Here is an 18167-nt window from a genome sequence, read left to right on the forward strand (position 1 = left end):
ATTGTAACACTGCAATGCTTTGCTGCTATTAGTTTTCTAGACATTCACTTTCAAAGAGATTATGAAGAGGAAAGAATGTCTTTTATGCTTAGCCACATGTTTATTATTTCTGCAGCTTTTATTTCTGTTTTTCCAGATTTCTATTTGGTTCCATATTTTTTTCTTTCTGAAGAAAGAACTATATTAAATTTTTCTCATAGTTTAGATCTGCCGACAATGATATTACTCAAGATTTGGTTTTCTGGAAAAAAAAATCACAAAATATGGTAAAATTGTAAGTCTTCAGGTTTTTCATTCAGAACTGTAAATGTGTAGCTCTTTTGTCTTCTGATTTGCATAGGTTTTGGTGACAAGTCTGCTATTATTTTCTCTTTATTTCTCTGTGTCTACAGTGTTTTTCTTCTTGTATCTCTGGATGCCTTTAACATTTCTCTGACCATCTTTGATTTCTAGTAGTTTAATTTTGATAAGCTTAATTTTTTTTAAACCTACTAGATGTTCTTTGAGATTTTTTGTTTTGTGGTTTGCTACCTATCATTAATTACATAAATTTCTTGGCCTTTATGTCTTCAATATATCTTCATTCTATCCCTCTTGTTTTAAAATTCCAGCTAAATGCACATTAGACCTCTGGACAAAGATGTTAGGTTTTTTTTCCCTATTTTCTTCTTTCTCTCAATTTGGAAATTTTCTATTCCTTAATCATTTTTTTTCTGCTGTGTATAGTTTTTTGGCATGACTGTCAAAAGAATTTTTTTATCTCTGGCATCATTTTATTTACCATACTTATTTGACACCTTTAAGAGCTTCTCTCTTTCAAAGCTGAAAGTCCTCAGCTGCTCATGAATATGTTTCCACGGAGGACCACAGTTGCTTATTACTTAGTGCAAGGCTTCTGATGAAGAAGGTTCATATTTGTTTCTTTTTTGGTCTTTTTTTGTTTTCATGGATGTATGCTCCTGTTCTTCCTTGGTCATTGTCAAGGACCAAGGTGGAGCATTGAGCTGTAGAAATAGGGCTTTCTCCCCACCTCACTCCTTCCTCCACACAGTCATGAAATTCTGCTGTGTATCAGCCTGGATTTTTAAGCACAAATGAGTATTTGTCCCACTGCAATATCAGTCAAACTCTCTTTTGTGTGAATGCAGAATTGTATTCATGAGTGGCTTTGCTTTACTTCTCTTGGTAAGAGGTAGATGTTACTTTGTGTAACAGCAGTGGGACAGAGGTGTACAGATTTTCCAACCTTCTCCATTAGCTTCTGACCTTTTAGTGAGATTGGAAGGCATTCCCTAGCTCATCCAGCAGCAGCTTCATATGAGAGAAAGGATCACCAGTGAACAGTTTTGTGCCCGTGCTCGGCAGTGGCTAGTCACCATCTGTATATATATGCACTAGAGAGTGGATATCTCATCTTCAAGTAGCCACTGCTGGCTGTAGAAAATAGCTGACCAGTGTTTTCTGCCTTCTTTGGAGCTGGGATCCCCAGATTCCAAACAGTCCAACAGGCACACACTCTGCCTTTTAAAATTTGTTAGAGTTGAAGAATGTATTCTTGCCTCATGAGCTTCCACTTCATTCTAGGCTCCACCAAAGACAAAACAATTCCTGTGTCCCTCTGCCTTCTGAGGACTGGCATGTATCAGAATTAAGTTCACTGTTTGTTTTGTGATTTGAGCTCTCTGATGGGTTAAAAAAAAGTTATAAATTTATGATTGATCTGGCTTCTTCTGTTGTTTGCATGGGAGCAAGATTTTATTGCTGTTTTCTACATCCTAAGAAAAAGTGGAATCATGCAACACCATCTTTATAGTGATATATACAATAATGTCTAAATGGCAACTATTCTAAGGAAATTGCCTCATATTTAAAGTGATGGCTGTTGACACAGTTCCACCTTGTTAGCCCCTTCAAAGTAAATCTGGCATAAGAATTGTTTTGTCAGACACACATCAAATCAAATTTCTTTCGAGCTGGATATTAGCAACTTTTTCAAACTTAGATTTTGTTATTCCATATTTGGGATTATAAGTTTTTTTTTAAATGATTTTATTTATTTGACAGAGAGAGAGCATGCACAAGCAGGGGGAGCAGCAGAGGGAAAAGCAGACTCCCCAACTGAGCAGGGAGCCTGACTCGGGGTTCTATCCCAGCACCCCAGGATCATGACCTGAGCTGAAGACAGATGCTTGACAGACTGAGCCACCCAGATTAAAGGCTTTTAAATCTGTTCTCTTAACTTTCTTCTTATTCCTGCTTCTTTCTTTTTGTTTAAATCGTAACTATCCATTCACATCAGTATATTACCATAATATCTTCTAATTGTTATGTTCAATTAAACCCTAGTGCTCTGTAGCATGTGTATCCTACATTAGTGCTACAGCTTGTCATGGAAATGAAGCTCAGGGTAAAGATAGAGACAATATATTATGTTGCATCTAAGCCTCCTCATTGATTCTGAAAAGTTGTGGACACGGAATCCAATGACAATTTTTTTGTTAGTGCCATATGTAAAAAAAAAAAAAAGAATAAGAATGCTTACTTCAAAAAGATATTACATCCAAAAAACAATGGCATATCTGTAATAGAAAGATTTATTTGGAAACCAAAAATTTTTTAAAACCCCAAATTTTTGTATACTTTAAGAAGAGTGAATGAAGTGAATTGATGCTGGGTTCAAAAAAGTGTGGACATTCTTATATGACATGTGAAAGATACATGGGATTTTATGGTGGAATTTATAATAACTAAGACAAATTTTCAAAATATATTTACCATTAGATTTACCATTTCTTTTTTCTCTCATTCTTTTTATTGTGAAATAATTTTAATTTACAGAAAAATTGCAAGACTAATGCAGAGAATTTTTTTGTCCTGAGCCATTGAATAGTATGTTGCCAGCAATATGCCCTGTCAACCATGCAGATGCTTTGCTGTGTGTATTTCTCACAAACAGCAACATTCTTCTGCACAAGTACACATAATCATAAAACCATAAACCAAGGACATGGACAGTGATGCTTTACTACAACCCCATTCACAGACCTCATTCAAGTTTCTCCAGTTGTCCTAACAATGTCCTTGCAAAGAACCCAATCTAGGGTCACAGCTTGCTTTTGGTTTTTATCCCTTTCTGGTTTCCTTCAGCCTAGAACATTTCCCCAGTCTTGCGCATGACCACTTTTAATGATAACAGGACAGTTATTCTGTAGAAAGTCCCTTCCTCTGGGTTTGTCTGATGTGTTTTCATGTTAAGCATGTCCTGCAAGGTAAGCATTTTGGCAGGAATATCACAAGCCTTGCTTGTGATGTTAATTATTTATTACCTGATTGACTTCAAATGGTCTCTGCACTCCGAATCTAAGATCTAGGTGCGAGTTGGGCTCCTTGCTTCAGGATGCTGCTGCTCACAGTGTCTCGCAGTGGGAGCATTTCTGTTTCCCTTCATTCCTTTCTGTAGATTCAGGTATCCATCTATTGAAAGTCTTCCTCATCATCGGAGAGCCCTTCAAACAGAAACTCATCTTTCCAGCCCAGGAGATGCAAGTTGGCTCTCAGCGGGCCTCTAAGGCAGCAGAGTCCGCCCAGCACCACGGGGTGTGGGGATTGGAGCGCAGGTGTCCAGGCGCAGGTATCTGGGATCAGGTGGTGAGGCTCCGAGCCCCACGCACCTGAGGGGACAGCAACCAGACACCTGTAGCTGACACCCCAGGTTTGCCATTTCTAAATAATATGAAACGGGATCTGGAATTTACTAGGCCAACTTGTCGTTTATCCTAATTTTGAAAAATGGGGTGAGGATCTTCAAAAAAAATAGCTGTTTTAAGACCCTAACTCTTTATGTATTCATACTTAACTTGATGTCAGCTAAAGATTATTTGTAAATACACAATTCATTAATTACTATCTTCCTTCCTCATTTTGTTCTGTTACCATACCATTAGAAATATAATTTGTAAAAGCATTCACTGGTACTTTAAAATAATGCGTGAAGATCAATAATATTACTTGGGTTTTTCAGAGGTAAGCTATTTTTTCAGCTTTTTAATTTAACTTTTGTTAAGTAAGTGCTTTCCTTTACCTTCCATGTGTGTCTGCAAACTTATTTAAAAGGAAAGATAACACTGGATGTTAGGAAACTACTTTGAAGTATTTATGTTTATAAAACCAATAATTTAATTGTTTTAGCTTATTAAAATTGTTATTTAACTTTACTTTTAAGGGTCTGTGGATGTAAGAAATAAGGAGAGTGGTTTAATTAAAGCTATCTTTAAACACTGCACATTTAAAGCAAGATAATTGAAATCAACTTAATTTCCATTACATATCTGCATGGAAACACTTCATTTCTGGAAATGAATGAACTTTCCTTTAGATGGCAAAGTAAATGTTTGTGAAAGATGTGAATTAAAGCAGTTTATTCAATTCAACATTAGATGATATTTAATTAAACATAGAGGTCGTCTCACAATAATATCTCATTGGGTCAGGATGACTTCTAACAACCATTTATGTAATATTTGACAAAGCCCATGAACTTGCATTATTTTAGCGATGCAGCTCTCTTACAAAAAGATTTGGCCCATTAAGTTAAGGAAAGCATGTAAACTGATGTTACTGAAAGAGAGATGCATTTTTTTATTATCTTTCATTACAAACTTTATTTATCATCATGTATATAAAAACATGAATACTTATCAGTCCTTGATCCACAACCTGATGTATTCCCCTAACCAAAGTGAAAGTTTGAAATACATGCAAGACCTGTACAGAAAAATTGTCCTGCTCTTGAGCATCAGAAGACATTTTCTCATCACTCATCTTACATCAGAGATGCTGTTATTTTGAAACACTTGGTTCTGTTGTTGTTGTTGTATTTCATCATTAACTTTGACCTTACTCCTTAATTTTTTTAGATAGGATAATTCTTTGCATATCAGCTGTTAGTAAAGCAAATTCTTCTTTCCTTAAAAAAAAAAGAAAAAGTAGTTACCTGGGTGGCTCAGTCAGTTAAGCATCTGTGTTTGGCTCAGGTCATGTTCCCAGGGTCCTGGGATGAAGCCCTGCATCAGGCTCCCTGCTCTGTGGGGAGTCTGCTCCTCCCTCTGTCTTCTCCTGCTACTCCCCCTGCTTCTGTTCTCTCACTCTGTGCCAAATGAATAAATAAAATCTGTTTTAAGGAAAGTTTATATTAAGTTGGAGTTAGGCTCACAAACATTTACAAAAATCATACAGTGATTTCTCATATGCCGAGGGTCACAGGGTCCTGCTCCAGCTGTTCTGCACCCTCCCCAGTGTTTGGTATTAGGAGAGATGATTATATATATATATATATATATATATATATATATATATATATATAAACAATTGTATGAGATATTTAGTGGTATCTTATTTTAATTCTAATTTTCATTTCCTTAGTGCTAAGGACGTGGATTATCTGTTTGTATGATTAATTACCATCTATACACCTTCTTTGGTGAAGTAACTACTGTAGAGTTTTTTTTTTTAAAGATTTTATTTATTTATTTATTCATGAGAGGCACAGAGAAAGAGAGGTAGAGATACAGGCAGAGGGAGAAGTAGGGAGCACAAATTCTTCTCTCTGTAGCGTTCCAGCTGTTCTCACTTTAAATCTCAGGCTGAATTCATAGGTTTTCAGGATGATTTAAAAGTTATCTAGGTAAGTTGGTGGGGACATGTGACTTGGGGACCCTACTCTGCCATCTTGCCCACAAACATATTTAAAACAACATCAACCATTAATTGTTCTTTATCAAAATTGAAAATGTTCGTCCTATAAAAGACCATTAAGAGAACGAGTAGACAAGCCTCAGACTGAGAAAACATATTTACAAATCACATTTCTGGCCTAGGACTTGTATGTGAAATATATAAAGAAGTTTCAAAATTCAACAATAGAAAAACAAAGAACCCAATTCAAAAACTATAAAAAAGAATCCAGTGGGAGAGGGGGCCCCGGAGGATCCGAGCTAAGGCATGGGGGGAGCCTCCAGAACAGGAAACCCCAGTCCCAGAGAAGTCAGAAGTTTAAAAACCTGCACTGGATACTTCCTGAGGGAAAGGCGCTCAGCAGGGAAACCAGGTGGAACCATGGGGGGCAGGGGGGGCAGTGGAGCCCCCAGGCTCCCGGGGTCACTAACAGAGGAAGTGTGGTGCCTGGGGCAGAGTTTGCCACACGCCACAGGCCGAGCCCAGGGGCCCCAGGAGCAGCTCAGGTGGTGGCCCAGGCGGTGGCTCCACGGAGAGGGCAGCGCAGCCTGGGAGCACGATTTCAGCAGCGCAGGCCCTGGAACTCAGGGCGCCAGGGGACACAGCCCAGGATCCAGTGCTCCCCCCAGGACAGGCAGAGGCTGGGAGGACAAAGGACAGTGAGGATGCTCCTGCCGCAGGGTGCCCCCAGCTATGCAGATAAGCGGCCCCCAAACTTGGGAGCATCCAGGCCAATGCAGACTGGGAGGTGTGGTAGTTACTGCGGTAGTTACTGCAGGAACTGACTCCAGCCCTGGAGTCCTGGCCACTTCCAGTGGTGTTGTTCCTCTTGGTGGCACCCTGTGCCTGGGACTGAGAAGCGCCGCCAGGGAACAGAGGCCTCACGAGGTAAACAGCTCCCACTGAGCCATGTACCTGGCAGGGGCAGGGCAGCTCCCCCAGGTGCACAGGCCTGAGAGTCAGTACACCAGGCAACTCCCCCAGAAGACCAGCTGGAAGGACAGGGGAAGAGCAAGTTCCTGATGGAGCAGCGCTGGAAAGCTCCAGGGAAAGTCGAGGGATTCACAGTATATAGAACCAGAGGATACCCTGCCTTGTTGTTTTATTTTCTTTCTTTTCTCTCTCTCTCTCTCTCTCTTTTTTCTTACTTTTTCCAGTACAACTCGTTTTTAGCCACTCTGCCTGAGCAAAATGACTAGAAAGAAGAACTCGCCACAAAGGAAAGAATCAGAAACAGTATTCTCTCCCACAGAGTTACAGAATTTGGATTACAATTCTATGTCAGAAAGCCAATTCAGAAGCACGATTATAAAGCTATTGGTGGCTTTGGAAAAAAGCATAAAGGATTCAAGAGACTTCATGACTGCAGAATTTAGACCTAATCAGTCTGAAATTAAAAATCAATTAAATGAGATGCAATCCAAATTGGAGGTCCTAATGATGAGGGTTAACAAGGTAGAAGAAAGAGTGAGTGACATAGAAGACAAATTGATGGCAAGGAAGGAAGCTGAGGAAAAAAGAGAAAACCAATTAAAAGATCATGAAGAAAGGTTAAGGGAAATAAATGACAGCCTCAGAAGGAAAAATCCACATTTAATTGGGGTTCCAGAGGATGCTGAGAGGAACAGAGTACCAGAAAGTGTATTTGAACAAATCACAGCTGAGAACTTCCCTAACTTAAGGAGGGAACCAGGCATTCAGATCCAAGAGATAGAGAGATACCCCTAAAATAATCAATAAAAACCATTCAACATCTCAACATTTAATAGTGAAACTTGCAAATTCCAAAGATAAAGAGAAAATCCTTAAAGCAGCAAGAGACAAGAGATCCCTAACTTATATGGGGAGAAATATTAGATTTTTTTTTTTTAAATATTAGATTAACAGCAGACCTCTCCACAGAGACCTGGCAGGCCAGAAAGGGCTGGCAGGATATATTCAGGGTCCTAAATGAGAAGAACATACAGCCAAGAATACTTTATCCAGCAAGGCTCTCATTCAGAATAGAAGGAGAGATAAAGAGCTTCCAAGATAGGCAGAAACTGAAAGAATAGGTGACCACCAATCCAGCTCTGCAAGAAATATTAAGGGGGACTCTGTAAAAGAAAGAGGATGCCCAAAGGAATAATTCACAAAAACAGGGACTGAATAGGTATTATGATGACACTAAATTTGTATCTTTCAATAGTAAATCTGAATGTGAATGGGCTTAATGATCCCATCAAAAGGTGCAGGGTTTCAGACTGGATAAAAAAGCAAGACCCATCTATTTGCTGTCTACTAGAGACTCATTTTAGACCTAAGGACACCTACATCCTGAAAATAAAACGGTGGAGAACCATTTACCATTCAAATGGTAAATGGTTTCTTTTTCCTCAAAAGAAAGCAGGGATGGCCTTCCTCATATCAGATAAATTAACGTTTATCCCAAAGACTGTAATAAGAGATGAGGAGGGATGCTATATCATACTTAAAGGATCTATCCAACAAAAGGACCTAACAATCATGAATATTTATCCCCCTAATGTGGGAGCTGCCAAGTAGATCAATCAATTAATAACTGAAGAAAAGACATAGTTAGATAATAATACACTAATACTGGGAGACTTCAACACGGCACTTTCTACAAATGACAGATATTCTAAGCACAACATCTCCAAAGAAACAAGAGCTTTAAATGATACACTGGACCAGATGGATTCCACAGATATTTACAGAACTTTACATCCAAATGCAACTGAATACACATTCTTTTCAAGTGCACATGAGACTTTGTCCAGAATAGACCACATACTGGGTCACAAATCAGGTCTCAACTAATACCAAAAGATTGGGATTGTCCCCTGCATATTTTCAGACCATAATGCTTTGAAACTAGAACTCAATCACAAGAAGAAATTTGAAAGAAATTCAAACACCTGGAGGTTAAAGACCATCCTGCTAAAAGATGAAAGGGTCAACCAGGAAATTAGGGAAGAATTAAAAAGATTCATGGAAACTAATGAGAATGAAGATACAACCGTTCAAAATATTTGTGATACAGCAAATGCAGTCCTGAGAGAGAAATACACCGCAATACAAGCATCCCTCAAAAAATTGGGAAAAAACTCAAATAAAAAAGCTAACCTTGCACCTAAAGGAACTGGAGAAAGAACAGCAAATAAAATCTACACCGAGCGGAAGAAGAGAGTTAATAAAGATTCGAGCAGAACTCAATGAAATAGAGACCAGAACTGTAGAACAGATAAACAAAACCAGGAGTTGGTTCTTTGAAAGAATTAATAAGATAGATAAACCATTGGCCAGCCTTATTAAAAACAAAAGAGAAAAGAAGCTAATTAATAAAATCATGAATGAAAATGGAGAGATCACAACCAATATCAAGGAAATACAAACGATTTTAAAAACATTATGGGCAGCTATAAGCCAATAAATTAGGCAATCTAGAATAAATGGACGCATTTCTGGAAAACCACAAACTACCAAAACTGGAACAGGAAGAAATAGAAAAACTGAACAGGCCAATAACCATGGAGAAAATTGAAGTAGTGATCAAAAACCTCCCAAGACACAAAAGCCTGGGGCCAGATGGCTTTCCAGGGGAATTCTATCAAACGTTTAAAGAAGAAACAATACCTATTCTACTAAAGCTGTTTGGAAAGATAGAAAGGGATGGAATACTTCCAAACTCGTTCTATGAGGCCAGCATTACCTTAATTCCAAAACCAGACAAAGACCCCACCAAAAAGGAGAATTATAGACCAATATCCCTGATGAACACAGATGCAAAAATTCTCAACAAGATACTAGCCAATAGAATCCAACAGTATATTAAGAAGATTATTCACCGTGACCAAGTGGGATTTATCTTTGGGATGCAAGGCTGGTTCAACATTTGTAAAGCAATCAATGTGATTGATCATATCAGCAAGAGAAAAACCAAGAACCATATGATCCTCTCAATAGATGCAGAGAAAGCATTTGACAAAATACAGCATCCATTCCTGATCAAAACTCTTCAGAGTGTAGGGATAGAGGGAACATTCCTCAGCATCTTAAAAGCCATCTACGAAAAACCCACAGCAAATATCATTCTCAATGGGGAAACACTAGGAGCCTTTCCCCTAAGATCAGGAACAAGACAGGGATGTCCACTCTCACCATTGCTATTCAACATAGTACTAGAAGTCCTAGCCGCAGCAATCAGGCAACAAAATGAAATAAAAGGCATTCAAATTGGCAAAGAAGAAGTCAAACTCTCCCTCTTTGCAGATGACATGATACTGTACATAGAAAGCCCAAAAGACTCCACCCCAAGATTGCTAGAACTCATACAGCAATTCGGCAGTGTGGCAGAATACAAAATCAATGCCCAGAAATCAGTGGCATTTCTATACACTAACAATGAGACTGAAGAAAGAGAAATTAAGGAGTCAATCCCGTTTACAATTGCACCACAAAGCATAAGATACCTAGGAATAAACCTAACCAAAGAGGTAAAAGATCTATACCCTAAAAACTATAGAACACTTCTGAAACAAACAGATGGAAAAATATTCCATGCTCATGGATTGGGAGAATTAATATTGTGAAAATGTCAATGCTACCCAGGGCAATTTACACATTTAATGCAATCCCTATCAAAATACCATGGACTTTCTTCAGAGAGTTGGAACAAATCATCTTAAGATTTGTGTGGAATCAGAAATGACCCCAAGACGCCAGGGGAATATTAAAGAAGAAAACCATAGCTAGGGGCATCACAATGCCAGATTTCAAGTTATACTACAAAGCTGTGGTCATCAAGACACTGTGGTACTAGCACAAAAACAGACACATAGATCAATGGAACAGAACAGAGAATCCAGAAAAGGGCCCTCAATTCTATGATCAATTAATATTTGACAAAGCAGGAGACTATCCACTGGAAAAAAGACAGTCTTTAAAATAAATGGCGCTGGGAAAATTGGACAGCCACATGCAGAAGAATGACACTAGACAGAAAGATAAACTCAAAATGGATGAAAGATCTAAATGTGAGACAAGAATCCATCAAAATCCTAGAGGAGAACACAGGCAACACCCTTTTTGAACTTGGGCATGGCAACTTCTTGCAAGATACATCTATGAAGGCAAGGGAAACAAAAGCAAAAATGAACTATTGGGACTTCATCAAGACAAAATCTTCTGCACAGCAAAAGAAACAGTCGACAAAACTAAAAGACAACTACAGAATGGGAGAAGATATTTGCAAATGACCTATCAGATAAAGGGCTAGTATCTTAGATCTATAAAGAACTTATTAAACTCAACAGAAAGGAAACAAACAATCCAATCATGAAATGGACAAAAGATATGAACAGAAATCTCACAAAAGAAGACATAGACATGGCCAACAAGCACATGAGAAAATGCTCTGCACCTCTTGCCATCAGGGAAATACAAATCAAAACCACAATGAGATACCACCTCACACCAGTGAGAATGGAGAAAATAAACAAGACAGGAAACAGCAAATGTTGGAGAGGTTGTGGAGAAAGGGGAACCCTCTTACACTGTTGGTGGGAATGTGAACTGGTGCAACCACTCTGGAAAACTGTGTGCAGGTTCTTCAATGAGTTAATAATAGATCTGCCCTATGACCCAGCAATTGCACTGCTGGGGATTTACCCCAAAGATACAGATGCAGTGAAACGCGGGGACACCTGCACCTCGATGTTTATAGCAGCAATGTCCACAATAGCCAAACTGTGGAAGGAGCCTCAGTGTCCATCAAAAGATGAACAGATAAAGATGTCGTCTATGTATACAATGGACTCAGCCTTTAGAAATGGCAAATACCCACCATTTGCTTTGACGTGGATGGAACTGGAGGGTATTATGCTAAGTGAAGTAAGTAAATTGGAGAAGGACAAACATTATATGGTCTCATTCATTTGGGGAATATAAAAAATAGCGAAAGGGAATAAAGGGGAAAGGAGAGAAAATGAATGAAAATATCAGTGAGGGAGACAGAACATGAGAGACTCCTAACTCTGGGAAATAAACAAGGGGTATTGGAAGGGGAGGTGGGCGGGGGGATGGGGTGACTGGGTGATGGGCCCTGAGGGGGGCACTTGATGCGATGAGCACTGAGTGTTATGCTATATGTTGGCAAATTGAACTCCAATAAAAAAAAATAAAAATAAATATGGTTTGTGATTCTGGAGTCACATTTAAAAATGTTTTCTGTTATCTAAGGTCAAAAAGTATTTTCCTGTGAACCTTCTAGAAGTTTTGTAGTTTCAGGCTTTGGAGTATTTCTCTCTTTCAACTGTATTATTCTCCAAATGGTCATCTGAACTTTGTTTATGTAAATTAAACACAGTTTAAGTAAGCATAAGAAACAAACTAAAGGGCAGATATTCTTAAAGTCTGAGAACAATCTAAATTTGGAAAACACGAAGAAATAATTTTAGTTTAATAATAAAAAATATCTTTTCATTATTAAAAGAAACTAAGGTTGTTAAACTGTGCCATGAATACTTTGGTATTTATCATCATATCACCTAAATAACTAGTTTTGCTGTGTAGACTTTGGGCAGTCTGTGTTCACTATCCTAGATTTAAATACTCATGAGACACAGATAAAAGTCCTAGTTTCTACAAGTGTATATAAATGATTCTACATTGGCAAATTAAATGAAAATAAAGTATTTCCACACCGTCAGATAGTAATTCAATCAAACATATTGAGAACTTGGCCTTACGTCCAGTCTTTGAAAGGAATGAAGCCTCTTGTTCCTTGTGGAAAGTGAGGGAAAAGATGGGTCACCCTCCCACCTTCTCAGAAGCAATCTAGGCTCTAATGAGAAAATTCAGATGGCACACCCTTTATCATAGTTTCACTATCTAACTTCTTCTGTATCTTTATGGCAAGGAACAATTGCAAGAAAATAATCATTTTCAGACAGTTTCAAAGGCTTTCATTAATTAACTTAGTCCTCCTCATTTAGAATTCAATTGAAGTCACAGCGACCGGTGCCCACATCTCATTGAAAAACAGATGGATTGAAAGATGAGCTATCTGCTGTAATATAAGGATGCCCTGTGCCTTGCACATGTAATCATTCTTTTCATTCCTTTTGAACTACCAGTATCTTTGGAACATCTTATTATAGGACACTGAACATGCTCTTCCTGTTCCTTCCAATATCGTCATCAATGTTTTCATTTTCATTGCAGTTGCACAGTGCCACTACAGAAGGGCCATCTTCTTCTTTCATAGAAATGCCACATTCAAAGAAGACTTCTCTTAAGATCCAGAAATGGGCCCATTTCTCATAAGATCATGAACAAATAGCTGGAAAAGTATAGCAGCACTTAAACATGTGTTTTGAGGTTTCCCTCTGCATGAATCCCAGAATGCAGGAGTGGTCGGATGGCACAGAGATAGAAGCAAACACATACTCACATCTACCTCTTTCCTTTGGTAAAAAAGAGGAAGCACAGGCCCCAGGAGTGAAATTAATTTTCTGAAGTCATCCGCTACGTCTGTATACAGGTATCTCAATCACTATTGGTTTCTGTTTCATCCCAAAATATAGATCTTTTCAAATCACCTTCTATGACTCCCAACAAATTTTGCATTGTTGACGTGACTTGTCATAAGTGGACCCGGGAGGTAAAAAACATGCCAAAAGTGTAATAGGGTGCCAATAGAACCTAGACTTTCAGATTTTTGGATCTAGATAATTGCGTTAGAAACTTTTCACCAGTTTCTGCCTTTGTCATGAATTGGCATTTTACTTTGAGAAAGACGCCTCCTTCTTCTGGGAAGATGGAACTGAATGGTCCTTTTAACTGTGAAGATTTAAGGGTGTTTTAAATTTCTCAGGGCCCTGGGGCTTATAAACTGTCAGGGCATAAGTGGACCTCCAGCACCTTATTTCTATTTCCTTACATACGTTTACCTGAGAGCAAAAGACTTGGTGGGAGCAGAGTCAATGTGACACTCATCTTCCTCTTCTGATTAAATTTTCCTGGGACACATTAGAGAATGCGTAGTAGCAATCAAGATCATATGACAAGAAAAGAGCCTCAGAGAGCCAGAGGTTAAAAAACAAACAAACAAACAAGCAACAACAACAACAACAACAACAAACACTTCATAGGGAAAGAGGAAACGGGATCCATGATGTCTTAACATGAGGAACAAGTTGGGGAGGGGGCACTGGTTCTTTGCACTTACTGTGCTGTTGATACTTGATGGTGCTTCTCTTTGGCCTCTGTGTGTGGGGGTGGGGGTGTGTCCTGTGTACAAGCCTACTGAAAAATTCTGTGCAACCCCGAGATTGTGTAATCTCAATCCTGGGAAAGAAAAGGACTTCTGGTTCATTTATAAGATCAGAACTAGTATCAAAACAGTTCAGGTCTTAAGGTGAAAGTTGTTTTATTACTTTTTCACCTTGGGTGGATGAAGCCTGGGATGTGTATTATCCAATAAAATGACACACCTCATGAGATAATTTTTCTGATGGCAACTTTGCCTACACGAATGACACCATGTACGCATGCTGCCCCCAGAGTTCAGGGAAGTTCTTTGCTTTGGCGCAGATGATTGTACAGATTAGAAATTGGGAAATAAATGGTTTTTGAGCTCCCACCTCATGCTAATGGTTGTCACATGTGCTCAGGATAAATGAGTACAGGAGAGACACCAAATCAGCTGTGGGGAGACCATAGGATGGTCCTTAAACATTTATTGCCCATCCCTCTGCGCAAACCCCCTCTGTTCTCGGCAAGCGTATCACCATGATCTTGTCTCCGTGGCATCGGAAATAATGGTAGTGTGGTCAGGGTTGAGTATCCATGGTCTTGGATCTCTGGTGACTTCAGTGAGCCAGACTTCCTTGTTTGGTCCTGCAGGGAAAGGAACATGAGTTGAAAGCTGCTGAGATGTTTCAACCACTTGTTTCCAAGCCTTTCCTCACTGTTACACTCTCCAAGTGGAGATGGTGTTGTAGTGGGGATAGATAGGATGATAGGAACCTGGAAAGGTAGGTGTGAATGAAGGGAGGAGGCAATTGGGGTGTTGAAGGTCTGCAACAATGCAGCTGAAAGGAGGGAGATTTGGTTTCAAATAAGGGTGTGGTCAGGGTGGGTCTCATGAGAGGGTCATATTTGAGTAAAACTGGTCCTTCTGGGCTTAAATCAAACTTTTGTTACCCCCATCTCCGTCCCACATTTTTAGTTAATAGCATTGTGTTTAATATGCTAAGTAGTCTATTTTCCCCTTCATATTTGGCTATTTTTTCTGTCCAGATAAAAGATATATTGGAATTCTACCAAGTGTCCTGCATGTACCTAGCACTGGGGATGGTGGGTGAGTTAGATAAGAATCCTGTGATCTCCACTCAGGGTAAGAAGCTGGCACAGCTCTCCTCACATGGGTTCCATCCTGTGGGCTGGCTGGGTCCTGTTCCCAACCTCTGTTTACTCAGGAACCTTAGAAGCTGCCAATAGTCTGTGTCCCCATCAACATCTGGTTCCCAATAATTAATTTTTAATTGAATAAAACAACCCCATGGTGATGAGACAACATTTGCCCTGGCCTCACTCTTGTGGGTCTGGGTACAGGACCAGCCCAGTCTTTCAGTCCCATGTCAGTCAGCGAGTCTTTCAAAGCAGACCTTTGACATCTGCTCTGCAATTAGTTACTAGTCATTTTCTTATTCCTAGTACACCTGACCTACCCCAGATTGTGTGGGAAAGGTGTGGTAAGGTGGTGTGTTGTTCCAGGATGAAACTTCACTTCCAGCATGTGTTTTATCTGGTGGTTTGGTTCTGCCCTGTGGAATTTCACTTAAGTCCTGCAGACCAAGGGAATCATTTTCCTGTTCCCCAGGCATGTGGGGACCCTGGGCATGCCCTGTGGCCCCTGTAGGCCTGTCCACTTAGCTGTGGGTCACAGGCCCAGTGATCTTCAGGAGCACGACAGGTTTAGTGAGCGTGTGAGAAAGTAGGGGTGAGTCATGGTGATGGGGGATGCAGGGGACAGAGTGAACTAGAGACTATGAATCTGAGGGATTCAAAGTCAGGATTTCTAAAGCCCTGCTGCTTAAACAAAAATATACCTTCAGACAGGGGCCAAATCCGGGAATGTTGGCTCCTCCTGACAGCAAACCCATTTCTACTCAGGTTTCTTGCCATGTGCTCAGATCCCCTATGACTGGGTTCAGGATTCATGAACTGGTCTGGGGTTTCCTCACTATCCTCCCTTCACCTAGTCTTAGATTGGGCGGGGCCCCCAGGATGCTGAGCTCCCCCCCACCGCCCCCGCCAGGGTTCATTGTCTACACATTTCTATTCCCCTTCTGATTTCTTCCCCCAACTCTGAGCATGCTGTGCCCTTGTCTTGTGTGGGTGTCTGGTGAGGGACATGGGGAACAGATGTCATCTGTGGTGGTGTTATCCTCTTGGCACTTCTGTTGTGTCTTCCCTTTCTTGAGGAAATGATGCAGCATTCCCTAGCTCTGATTTTACAAACTGGGGGGCAAGTATCATGTGTGGTACTAGATGACTTCCAGGGGATTGCGCTCAGTGCATTAAATAGAACCCAATCATGTTGAGAAAACATCATTCTCTTTTGAAATCCTTATGACTCCAGATTATATCAAAGAGAGAAATGTCCTGCTGGTGATTAACTCACAAAATCGCTCTGATACATACACGATTACTCTTTCTTAGCATAGCATAGGGACACAGATTCAGGCTTTCATGGGAGTAGAAATTAGGAAGAATTTAATACTTACCATTTTGTTTTCATTTGGTGTATTTTATGTTTAATGTCTGCTTACAGCAACATGAGATATGCTCTCCTTTTCACTTTGTTGCAAAGTTTCCTTTTGAAATAATTCTCCATTAAATAAAGAAATCCATTTAGAAAAAAAAATCCATCAATAAGAGTACATTTTTCACTGTATGCATGTGATGAAGGGATGACTATAGTTTGGGAAACGCTTTCCTAACCTCCTGTCTTGGAAAGGGCACATGACACAAGCAAATTCAGAAGACCACCTTGACGAATATTTTAAAATATTATCTGTCCACAAGAATGAAAGTAAATTTTCTGTCTTTGAGAAGAAAATATTTTAAACTATTTGTCAAGCCTTTCAAAAAAATCCATTCTTACTCTTCCAAAACACATTCCCATATCTTTGTCAGGCTCTTACATAGTTAGGCACAGGGATTGGTCCAAACTTTCAACACTTGTTTCAAACTCACCTTGTAACCCATTGGTAACCCTCTCCTCTACCATTGAGAGAATGGAGTTGGCCAGAGAGGGTTTCCAGCCCATCCCATCGCTTATTCTGAGGGCATCAACATCTGCCCATACCTTCCACCAACCTGAAGTGATGGTCCTTTCTCCTCCCCTCCCCCAGCATCTGACTCCACTCTTGCTAGGACACTGGCTCATAATTTGTTCTCTCTCTTAGATTTTCATCCTTTCTCCATATGGGGGCTGTTCTCCATCAGCCCATATCTCTGAATCTCAGATCACACATCCAAATGCCTGCTGGCCACACTTCCTGGAATACACTTGTAAGCATGTCAAACTCAGTATATTTAAAATAGATATTTTCATCATCATTTTTTTTACCAGATTCCTCTTATTACTTATTGATTTGATAGCATTAATATCCTCAATACACATAACCATAAACCCTAAGATGATCCTTTTCCTTCATACTTACTCTGCGCCATTTATATTCAATCAGATAGAATATTTGGTGACTGTTTATTTCTCCAATTCATTGTCCTTTCCTGGTCCCCATCATCATTCTCCCTAGTTCAGTCTGAAACAATCATTCTTGCAACTATATTGATTATATCCTACTCTGTGTTCTTCTCTTCTTTCCTTCTTTATATATACCCTTTATGCACAACCAAATAAAAGTAGAATCGTGTGTTCTCCTGGCTATGAGCCTTTACTTGCATGATAAACTCTAAGCTCCAATTATGACATAGAAGATGCCATGACTTACCTTGGCCTCCTGTTCTAGCCTCACCTTTTGAAATTCTTTTGCTTGCCTCTATGCCAAACTGATTATAGATCTTGTATCTTTCATGATGCCCTATCCTGAGCCCCTGATCTATCACTCCACCATGGCCATTCCCCTTATATACCTTGATGACTCTTCTTTATTCTTAAAAAAATGAAATTGGCTATTATCTTGTCCAAGAAGCCTTCCCTGACTGCACCACCACAGCCCCAACAGATGGGAATCCTAACCTAACCTTTGTGTACCTAGTTTAGTTTAATCAGAGCATATTCCCATGTGGTATTGAACTGCTCTGTTTATTTTCCTGTTATCTCATCAGGCTGTGCATTCCCTTGGGAGGGTACTCATTTATCCTGAGTCTTCAGCAAGGGGCTTTGTACATTGTAGATA

The sequence above is a fragment of the Canis lupus genome, chromosome 1 (assembly GCF_003254725.2).
Source record: "Canis lupus dingo isolate Sandy chromosome 1, ASM325472v2, whole genome shotgun sequence".
NCBI classification, from domain to species: domain Eukaryota; kingdom Metazoa; phylum Chordata; class Mammalia; order Carnivora; family Canidae; genus Canis; species Canis lupus.